Below are 11,351 nucleotides of genomic sequence, written 5' to 3' on the forward strand. Positions count from 1 at the left end.
TTCGCCTTCCGATGCAGTACATAAAATATACTAATGTTCGTAAAATTAATTATTTGTAATTGGAAGACAGAAGAATATTTAAAACCTATCAACGTATGCTTCAAATTTTTAACAACTTTCAGAGTAAGGTCCGGCCTTGAATTCAAAAATATTTAGTTTAATATTGACAAAATCATGAAAGATGGCCTTGAAAAGCAAATGTACTTAAATGAAGGCTGTGTTTAAAAAGCCCATTTTATGCTCATTAACAACTTGAGAATTTTATTTTCAGGGTCTGCTGGGGCGAAGTTATGTGCTGTAATGTTCATTAAAACACAATCACCCCCTTCCCCATTATATTCCATCATAAGCACACAAAAACAAAACTTTATTAGTATTGCTGAAGAAATCGGCCGAGAATACTGTAAATACTGCGTCCCTGAAACATCACTGCAGTTTACAATCAGACCTTTCCCCTCTGAAGCTCCAGCTCCCATTATGAATTCTGGGCACAGATAACTGACCTCTATGAGCGTGTGTGTGTGTGTGTGTGTGTGTGTGTGTGTGTGTGTGTGTGTGTGTCTAAAATGACGGGCTGTGCATATCATATCCAGTGGCCACATTGATTCTTTAGGTTGAATGAGGAGAATAATGGAATAGATGAATAATATATTTCTGAATACTAAATGAATGTTTTGTTCTGGTGCCTCTCAGCAAGAGAAAGAAATTACCTCTCAGGTGGGATGAGCGCTGGGTTTGTGTGTGTGGTCTCATTAACTTCAATACATTAACATACAGAACAGATAAAGTGTTACGTGATCAATGTCTATTGATGAGGAGCAGACCATTGGACACCGAGTGTATTGATCCTTGAGAGGAGACTCACACATTGTTTTGAGGACACAAACACACACACACACACACACGCACAAACACAGAGCAGACCGCACTGACCTGCAGCTACTGTGGCATTTTTGCATGCACTACAAAGTTGGCATATTCAGATGAAAGCCTCCATGCCTTTGGGCATGCTAACGGATCTAAATGAGTGCATATGGTCTTCAGGATGCCTTCATCTCCTGATTTACTCTTTTCTTCTTCTTTTGTGGCGCTGCCATCAAACCACAAACTCTGCCCATCCGCTGCCAGGAGCTCATCAATAAGACATGGACCGGCATACCTCACTGATCTTGACCCGCCGTGCCTCCGTGCTCCAACACGTCACACACACAAACGAAGCGTTATTGTTATGGTGGAACTCATCCCAGGTGGGGCTGATTAAGTTTTCATGGATGTCCTCGGGGCGAAACACTTTAGGGTTAACCAGCTTCCTCCAGCAGAATTAAAAGAGTTAAAAGTGTGCCCTGTCTTTCCAAACATCTTTTTTCCCCCCCTTTCACCTCTCTTCTCTCCTCCTCTCTTTTGTCTTTCTCCCCATCTATTAATATGTGAACCTGTTATAAGGATGATGTGATATGAATAAAATAGAGTAAAAATTCATGGAAATTTAGCAACAGTCTGCTACTAGTGAGACGAGGCAAGATGCCTTTGCAGAAGGGAGTTCATGATTGGTGTGGTTGTATTGATATATACACTGAATGTATTCTGATATTTAAAATATGACAGATGAACATTAAAGCTCTTCAACTGAAAGTGTACAGTTAGATATGAACGTGCCTTAAATTAATATTCTTTTGGGAAAATAAAAGCAAAACTAATTTTATTGGTTAAAAGTGCTCAGCTATAACAAATGATTAGCTGAATGCAGGTCAGTGTGTGACACTGTACTATCAGAGGTGTCAAGTAACAAAGTACAAATACTTTGTTACCTTACTTAAGTAGAAATTTTGGTTATCTATACTTCACTGGAGTAATTATTTTTCGGACGACTTTTTACTTTTACTCCTTACATTTTCACGCAATTATCTGTACTTTTTACTCCTTACATTTTAAAAACAGCCTTGTTACTCTATTTCATTTCGGCCTTTAAAAACAACTATCCAGTTAAATTGCTCCATCCGGATAGAGTGAATTTGGTTGTGGTTGTTTCAGATGTTCTTGTCCAGTTTTGTTCTTACATCCGTTCCCTCAGATTCCTGCAACTAAACTTGGATGTACATTCCAATAAAGGTTAGGATAAATGATAACATGCCTGAAGTTTGACTTTTTGCACCATTACAATACTTATAGGCAACTAGTCATCATATCTCCTGCTCTCTGAAACACATGTTAATGCTCAATAGTACACATACATGGTTCTTTAATATATTTGCATTATACTAAGATGCATTCATTTTCAATGGCTTTTTCCCCCTTACATTACTTTTACTTTTATACTTAAAAAAACTTGAGTTGACACTTCAACTTCTACAGGAGTATTTTTAAAAATTAGTATCTATACTTCTACCTGAGTAATGAATGTGAATACTTTTGACACCTCTGTGTACTATTGAGACTGTGTTTGGTTCCACTTGTACGATTCAAATGATTTGAAGACATTATTCTTATTTTTTATTAGGTCCGGCTGAGAGAACCTTGTCAAGCCGTGGACCTACTGGTTGGACGTTGAACCAGAACCAGGCACATCTGTAGCTGCAACAGAAGCAGAAGAGCCTGAGCGAGACGGAGGTCATGTACATATGTTATCATGCTACCACGCTGCACCAGTTACACGATTTCTAACTTAATTAAATCTTCCATCGACGCCAGATTTAGAATACTATCTGGACAGAATTATGTGAAGGAAAACACTCGAGCGCCATCACAATACTCAGCAAGGATGGGCATCTATTTTTATATTGTTGGACATGTGGGATATGTGCCGTACGCAGCTGAGACATCCATGTAACCCTGAGACAGGGTGAACTGGAATATAAATGCATCTTTCATACATGATGCTGATGCTGAACTCCTGTGGATGGGTGAGGCAGACGTCATCTGTATTCCTTTAACACACCAACCCACATGTCTCTCCACCAAAACCAGTAATTTCATCATCTTTTATCAATAAAGCAACAGTGCTGGTCTATGCTCAGGTCGTTGCCACCCTGCAATATATTTGAATATGATTGGACTGAGGTTGTTTTCCATAATAGAACTGCATGTTTAATGAATAGCCTGATATGTTAAGGATCTGTAAAGTGTTTGGTTTTGATGAGATAGTTGTTTTTTGTAGTTTGTTTTTTTTATAAGTTACAATCAAATCTGCATGTTACAAAAAGATTTCCTTAAATCACTCAAGTGCTTTGATAACACAACAAATCCAATATCATTTATCCTGCTCAAAACAAAGTATGAGTGGTCTTGAATTTTCCGTTATATTTCTTTAACACCCATAACGTTTAAAACAGCTCGAGAGACTGATGCTTTCTTTGGAGACGTTTCACTTCCAGAGCTCGTCAGGGGGAAGCTGACAGCGGCGTGTCGGAGGTGACAAGACTGGGTTTCGAGGGCCGATTTGGAGTTAACACATCTGTCAGTTGTGGGAAACCTCCTCGCTCTGCTTTGACGTGCTGAATCCAGCCAGACATCCCAGACAGATGGCAGCAGACACATAGACGCAACCTCACATCAGTCATCAGATATGTTTCCTGAGGATAAAAAAAAAAGGCCAGTGTCTGTCAGTGTGGTGATATTTTTAATTCAATCTGTCCAAACAGCGTAGCAACTCTCTAATGTCTCCAGAAATGAGCCTCCATTTGTGATTAGTTTTTGTCCATACGAGACACATAGCAGTTGTATGCTGAATATCTACTACAGTGCAATATAATCTGGCATCATTGCAAACCATAGACTGGAATTTACATTACATTTAACATGAAAATAATATTAACAATGAAGGTTTTATTTGTCGGGTCTGTTTTGTAGCCACAGGACCTGGACACCTTTACATCAATGTATACTCCAAATCGAGACCTAAATCTGATCAAAATGCAGTGGTGGGACCTAAAGAGGGCTGTCCATAAAGACAGGCCTGCAAACCTCAATGAACTGAAGCAACCTTGTAACGAAAAGTGAACTGAAATACCTCCCAATGATGTGAGAGACTGATAACGATATGTACATTTAAGTTACTGCTGTTAAAGCTGGTCCTGAAAGCTGTTCAATAATGATTTTTTCTTCCAACCAAAACAATGTCCTTTATTTTGAATAGTTTTTTGTTAAATAACTTAAATTCATGGGTCATTGAGAGACAGAGCAGAGAAACGTCTAACATATGCCGGGCACCGGTTCCCCAGTACTTGGACTGCAGAACGCAGAGTTCAGAAAAAGATACTGGGACTAGAAAACAATTGACTTTTTTTTCTTATTGAATAACTGAAATTATTAATTAAACCTTCTCAATTTGTTGATCAACCATTGGATCTTTCTAGCTTTATACAATTTCCCCCTTATTTAGGATGGTCGATCATTTCGCTTTAAACTTTAAAGGCAACTTAGATAAAAATGTTTACTGTGTCTGAGTTCACACTGCCCAGCGACACTCGTTTGTCAAGATGTTATGAATTAATTGCCAAAACTAACTCGAGAATGTAGCACTACTTCATTCATGTTGCTGCTTTTTCTCCCATCATACTTCTGTTTGGCAGCCAGGTAATTGTCAGCGTGCGTATTCCTCCTCTGTACAGACCTAAGAATTAACATTTTTGTGCTAAACAAGCATGCCGTAATCCTGACTAATATGTTCCTGGGGACAGCACGGAGAGGAAAGAGAGCTAAATCAGGATCTGAAAACAAAATGTGTGAGATTTCCTTTTAAAACACCTTTAACCGCATCACTGCCACCTGCCCCTTTGTCTCTTCTACCCCTGGAAACATGAAATGGCCAGTCACAGCCAGCTGAGTGATAAAGGGAAACACAGAGACACAATGTGGCCTGGCAGTTTTTAGCAGCTGACACAGAGCGGGAGTGACACACACACACACGCACACACTGATGGGAAAGCAAAGAACCATGATTTGCAAATGTACAATGCATACACACATAAACACACTGGGACCCACACAGGGAGACACAGATGCATCGTGACAGCATCTCTCCTCTGGCAGGGAGTGGCAGGGCAGAAGACCCCCAGGCAATGCTGCTGCTTCTAGAGTTAGGGGGGGGAAAGAAAAGATGCACACAGCAACATCCCCACCACCACCTCCTTCCCCCATCTACAAACCTCCTCCCATCTATCTGATGACCTTCCAAGCCTTTCTGAGCTAACCTGTTCCCCTCCACGTTAATATCCGTGCTCGTGCTTTCAGAGAGAATGATGATAAATGAACGATGACTTCTGCCTCTGAGGCTGCATGTGCCTGGTGTCAACTGCAGTTCTGCAGTGTGTGTGTGTGTGTGTGTGTGTGTGTGTGTGTGTGTGTGTGTGTGTGTGTGTGTGTGTGTGTGTGTGTGTGTGTGTGTGTGTGTGTGTGTGTGTGTGTGTGTGTGTGTGTGTGTGTGTGTGTGTGTGTGTGTGTGTGTGATGGGGAGGCTGAGGGAGCTGGTCAAAGGCCTGAGGCGAACGTCCCCAACGCTAGCTGGAGGGAAGTCAATAATTATTACTTTTTCAGGTGAGAGGGGCTCGGAGTGTGAACCATTGAGCTCTTTCATGCCTTCATGTCCAGTTGGCATCTGTGTGATTCTTTTATTACACAATATGTACTGTAATTGTGTAAAAAGGTTATATTTTAATCAGGCGCAATTGATAAAAGCTTCAGTAATTGTTTAGCAAACAATATTTTATATATAAATTCTTAATTTTTTTAATTACACAGTAGTAAGAAATTAAGTTTCCAATACAAAAGTAAATCACCTAAAATCAGTCAAATGTATTTGTAATGCAGATTCATACAACTAGAGATAATGTAACAGCACTACACAACATAACAGGACCACAATAACAAAGCAAATACAGACGTGATTTAAAATACTCTTCCAATTTGAGCTTTTAAACTAAAACTGGGTGACAAGAAGCAGTCATTATAAATGGACATATTATGGAAATAATAATACCCTTTCTGGGGTTGTTTTGTGGGATTTAATTCACTGCCATCTCAAAAACTGTTGCAGCACAAGTCACTTAGTTTGGAGTGACCTAGTTATTTCTTATGCAGTGACCCGTCCAGATCTGCAGGGAACAGTGACATCACAGATCCTGCCTGGTTTGCAGAGGTGAATAATCCAGTCGCCACGGAGTAAAAACCCTGCCATGTTTCTGGACCAGCCTGTACAACGATCTACCATCTACCTGCAGAGGAGCTGGTTTAGTGATTGGTTGGAACAACTGCTGGACGAGATTTTTACTTTATGGCACCTGGATTATACACCTCTGCCGTTTTGGCCGTAATCCAAATTCAGAGTCTACTTCAAATTTGCGATACCTACAGTACTTCAGATGAAGTAATGCTAAAATAAAAGGGTTGCAGTGAAGACAAGGGGCTGACTTAAAACAACTGCTATAAAGAGAGCAGTAAAGACAGTTTGAAGGTGGTGTTTTCCTACTGTATCAAGTGTCACTGATTTTTTTCTGGAAGAAAAATATCCCAATACGTTTCATTTAACAGCTTGGATCTTACACTGCAAAGGCCTACTCCAAAAATGAAGGCATCATTTTTTAACTATTAGGCTTCACATGAATTAAATTTAGCTAACAGAGCAGTAGAGTATATTTTTATTTTCTAAACTATTTTCGATCCTGTTTACGGTCATGGCATGGTGAGTTGGAGCTTATCCAGATGTCAGAGAGCAAGGGTTGGAGCACACCTTGGACCGGTCAGCAGTCCATCACAGGGCTGCACAGAGACAAACGACACAATCGTGGGCACTTATAGTCAGATCTATGATCAATTCAGAATCACCGATCAACCCGATGACTACTCGTAAAACATGCAAGATGGATCTATTGTAGAAAATCTAAAATGAGAAGTAAACCCACACAGCCACACGTAGCTACAAATAATTCAAAAAGGACAAAATTACTTTAATAAGACACTAAAAATCTTCGGTTTTTAACTGTTTAGAGTTTCCTCAGAAAGCAAGACCATATGTGAAAAAAGGTAATTGCATTAACTTAAAAATGATAAACAAACAAAACTTCTTATTTATTTATACCCGTTTACGTACACAATTTATGTACGCAATTTCCTTCCACCTAATGCAAATGTGATGGGAATGACAATAAAGTTTCCTTGAATCCTTGGATACTTGAATAAATGTTATGTGAGGTGGCTTCACACAACTGCATTAAGTTACTTTACGTGGTTTTTTTTTGCTTACAAAAAAATAAAAATATTTAACTTTTGTTGTGTGGAACCATTTGAATTAACCTTTTTCAAGCAATTCTTAAGTTGTATTTTTTTATTTTTTTATATTGGGTCTTAGATTTAACTTCTGCAGATTACTCATGAATTATAGGAATAAAGTGACTCACATTGTTGCTGAGTACTTTCTAAGTACTTTCTCTATTATAAATATATAGAGGGCCACCCCTCCCTAAATGCAGAACATTTTCCAACGGGGGCCACGTTTTGCGCGAGGGGACGCATTTGCACGGTAGCGCATATGCACAATGGATGCACATATGCGCTACCGTGAGGTAGAGGAGAGAAAAGAGACCTGTAAACTGACCGCACACTGATTGGCAGCATCCGACATCTGACCAATCAGAGGGCTGCGCGTGCAGGCAGGCTCTTGCAGAGCTACCGTACGGATGACGAGATACCTGAGGCCCCGTTTACACATAGCCGGGTATTTACAAAAACTGATATTTCCCCCTCTACGTTTTGAAAAATTCCATCGTTTACACAAGATCGTTTTCAAAATCTCTTCGTTTACACGAATCCGCATAAATACGCTGTTAACGTCATGCCAGCCAATCAGAATCCTGGAAAAAACATCAACAAATGACACGTGTAACTTCCAGTTAAGGCTGATTTATGGTTCCGCGTTACACCAACGCAGAGCCTACGGCGAAGGGTACGCGGCGACGCACACCGTACGGCGCGCATCGCCGCGTACCCTACGCCGTAGGCTCTGCGTCGATTTAACGCGGGACCATAATTCAGGCTTTACTTCCAAGACGGAACGAGAGTCTTTCGTTTGGAGTGACAGAGAAGTGGAGTTACTTTTAAGTCCTCTGTTTAGACGCAAACGTGAAAACTGAGTTTTTGAAAATCTCCACTTTGGCCGGAGTTTTCAGAAATGATCAATTTTGGTGACTTTGAGCTCCGTTTTCGTGTAAACGAACGGCCAAAACGCATAAAAAACGCCTCCGTTTTTGCTCCGTGTAAACGGGGCCTGAGCTGCCACTCATTAGATCTGTCTCCAGTCTCTGTCTAGACTGGAGAATTTAGTTTTTCCAACGGCCCTGATGAACATTTATTGAACGCCTTGTTTACGCCCTCTGCATTCACCTCTGTTGAAGAGAGTGGTAAAATGACCGGTTGATCGCATATAAGCTACAAACTTTAGCCAATATATAATATATTGGCAATAGTTTTATATCAGTTTATGTTGTTAAGAAGTGTTCGACCTCACTGATGACTTTGCATCCAGAAAAAAGAGACATGCATCTGTAAAAGGCGCACGTGCATGTTTAGTCCTGATTTCAGACCTGCTAAACCTGCTTTCAGTTTTTTGTGGGGAATTGAATTGGTGGAAGTAACTTTCTTTTGATGGCTATTTGTGACTTGGGTTTGTCTATTTCAGTTCTAAGTTTTTTATTTAATATTTATTTATTTATTTCAGATTGATTAAATTTTTTTTTTATTTGACTCATATAGTCAAACTACTTTATCTATACATACCCTACATTTGTTATTATTGATAGGTTGTCAAGTTAAATGGCATGTTGTTACACGGTCATTTAGTTCCTATGATACATTTGGGATGGGAGAGTGTGAGGGTGTGCGGCGGGGGGGGCTTCAAATAATATTTCGCATAGGGCCTCAATTCGTGTGGGCCTGGATATATAACTGAAATATGATGTCATAAAATACCAAATGTCTTTGTAAAATGTCAATCGAAACAGTTCTCTTTTTACTCTGTTCATTTTGTAAAAAAGGGTCTACATTATCCCAAACCATAAATACATAAATACATGCATGTTCATTTATCTTCTAAATGTAAAGAGTTGTCATCCACTCAGTATATAAGATGCTGATAACAAAGCATGCCAGCTGTTTATTAACAAAAAAACACTGTAAAACACATAAAAAACTAGACTGCTGTACAAAATAAATTTACTTCACTGACTGAGATGTAAGAAGACAGGTTTTTTTCAAAGATGTTACATTTCAAAAAAGTGTAGTTTGCTGCATATTAGAAGACAGTTTTCACAACAGCAGGTATTCCCTTTGAATGCAGAGAGTACCAGTCCCTGCTACTGCATTATTGATTGTTTGTGTTCTGATTTCAAAGAAACACGACTGGAAAACTCTAGATTTCCTTGCTGAACCATGTCATAGCTGCCACGGTGAGTAAAAAGCTATCCCACATGCAACAACTGTGACAAAGATACACCTGTCAGCTTGCAAGATGCCATGGGAAACATAAAGTCCTGAGCAGCAAAAACAAGGCTGTGCAAATCTACAGCAACCATAGCTACCAACAAATTGATGCTAACTAACTCAGAGGAATATATAAGTAAGAACCGACTTATTATCATTCAGGGAGACTAGGGCAAGCTGCAGAAATGTGCAAATCCATGTCCAGCTTTAAAGGATACATTTTAAGTTTCACTTTTACCAGTGAAAAGGTTTCAAGGCTGAGAGCTAGCCTATCCTTGGACAAACAGCGTCTTTGGGGAAACTTTCCCAGCAGGGCTTGATTGATAACATTCGGGTCAATACAGCATTTTAAGCGTATTTCTTTTTCAGACAGGCTGTGATTCAACTTGATCAGCATAAGGCTTAGGGAGGAGTGTTTGGATAACATGATAGAGGTAGAGCTGATGTGTGTGTTTTCATACTTAGGTGTGTTGAAACAATGGCCAGAATACATAGGTTAGGATAGGGAACCAATTTTATTTAATTGTGAAGTCAGTTTGAAGTCTTATTAGGAGTTTGTGAATGTCATTGAGTATGGATCGAAGATTCAAATCCTCTACAGTGCATGTGTGTCTTATTACATTTATCTGCAGGTCAGTGGCTGGTACATGTCTCTATTACTCACAATACTTTCTTATGGCAGGCTTAAGCACAATGTACCAGTCCTAACTACTGCACAATTGCACAGTCAACGCCAATAAATAATAAACAGACAATAGATATGATGAAAAAGAACAAAGGATAATAATAATAATAAGGAAAGATGATCCTGCTCTAGCTTGGGATTGCTACGTTTATATTTTCTTCTGGAGTTTGTGGACCACCACAGTGTCCGGTTGGTGAGCCATCAGCAGTTTATTAGTCTGGAACTGGAAGTCCCACAGGATCTCTGCATTTTCATTCTCAGCCACTCTTGGAGGTATCTCCCATCTTGACTTGACTTCCTACCCATACTCAGTGCAGATGTCCCTGTGCATCTACTTAGTTATGGTGTTCCATGTGAACCTTGATTGCAAGCATTATGTGCTGGATTGTCTCCGGGGCATCTGTGCACAGTCTGTAGCCAGTCTGCAGCCAGGTTCTTATCTGGTGTGGTAGACCTGGTCTCTGGCTTTCCTTGTTCGTACTTGTGCTTGCCTCTGTGTTTTCCTTCAGACCAATGTTTTCCAGCCACTGTTAGGATTTCTGAATGTTAGCCACCTGTCATGCCGTGCATGGGACTCTCTTTCCATGATGGTTTCTCTTCCAACTCTTCTTCCTCCTCAATGAAATTCTGGTGCCTGAGAGATTCACTTAGCAGTTCATTATTGGGGGCCATCTTCTTGATGTACTACTGGTTCTTTTTTTTTTTCATTCTGGATGGTGACTGATCCCCACTAATCCCCCGGCTCCCTCTTTCCTCTTCGTGTAGAGTTTCATGATGGTGAAATCCTCTGTGCATTGTATGCATGAGTAGTTTTCTTGCCTTGACATCAGTGGCTTCCATTTCTTATTGTGGCCAGTTTACTATGCCAGCTTGGTACCTAATTACTAGCAGCTGACTTTGTTCTTTCCATTCAGCTGGCACTTCAGGATCTGCCTCATTCTCTTCAGGTATTTGCCTGTGTCTGACTTCCTTGCAGCTTCCTAATAGTTGGCATTTGCCTACAGAATCCCCAGGTATTTGTAGCTGTCCTGAACATCTGATATGTTGTCCTCTGGTAGCTCAACCCCTTCAGGTGTGATCATTTTGCCCCTGTTGGATACCGTTCAACATTTATCCAACCCAAATGACATTGCATTATTTCTGCTGTATATCTTTGTGAGGTGGATCAGTGAGTTGATGTCTTGTTCATTCCTGACAT

This window comes from Cololabis saira, chromosome 18 (genome assembly GCF_033807715.1).
Source record: "Cololabis saira isolate AMF1-May2022 chromosome 18, fColSai1.1, whole genome shotgun sequence".
NCBI classification, from domain to species: Eukaryota; Metazoa; Chordata; class Actinopteri; order Beloniformes; family Belonidae; genus Cololabis; species Cololabis saira.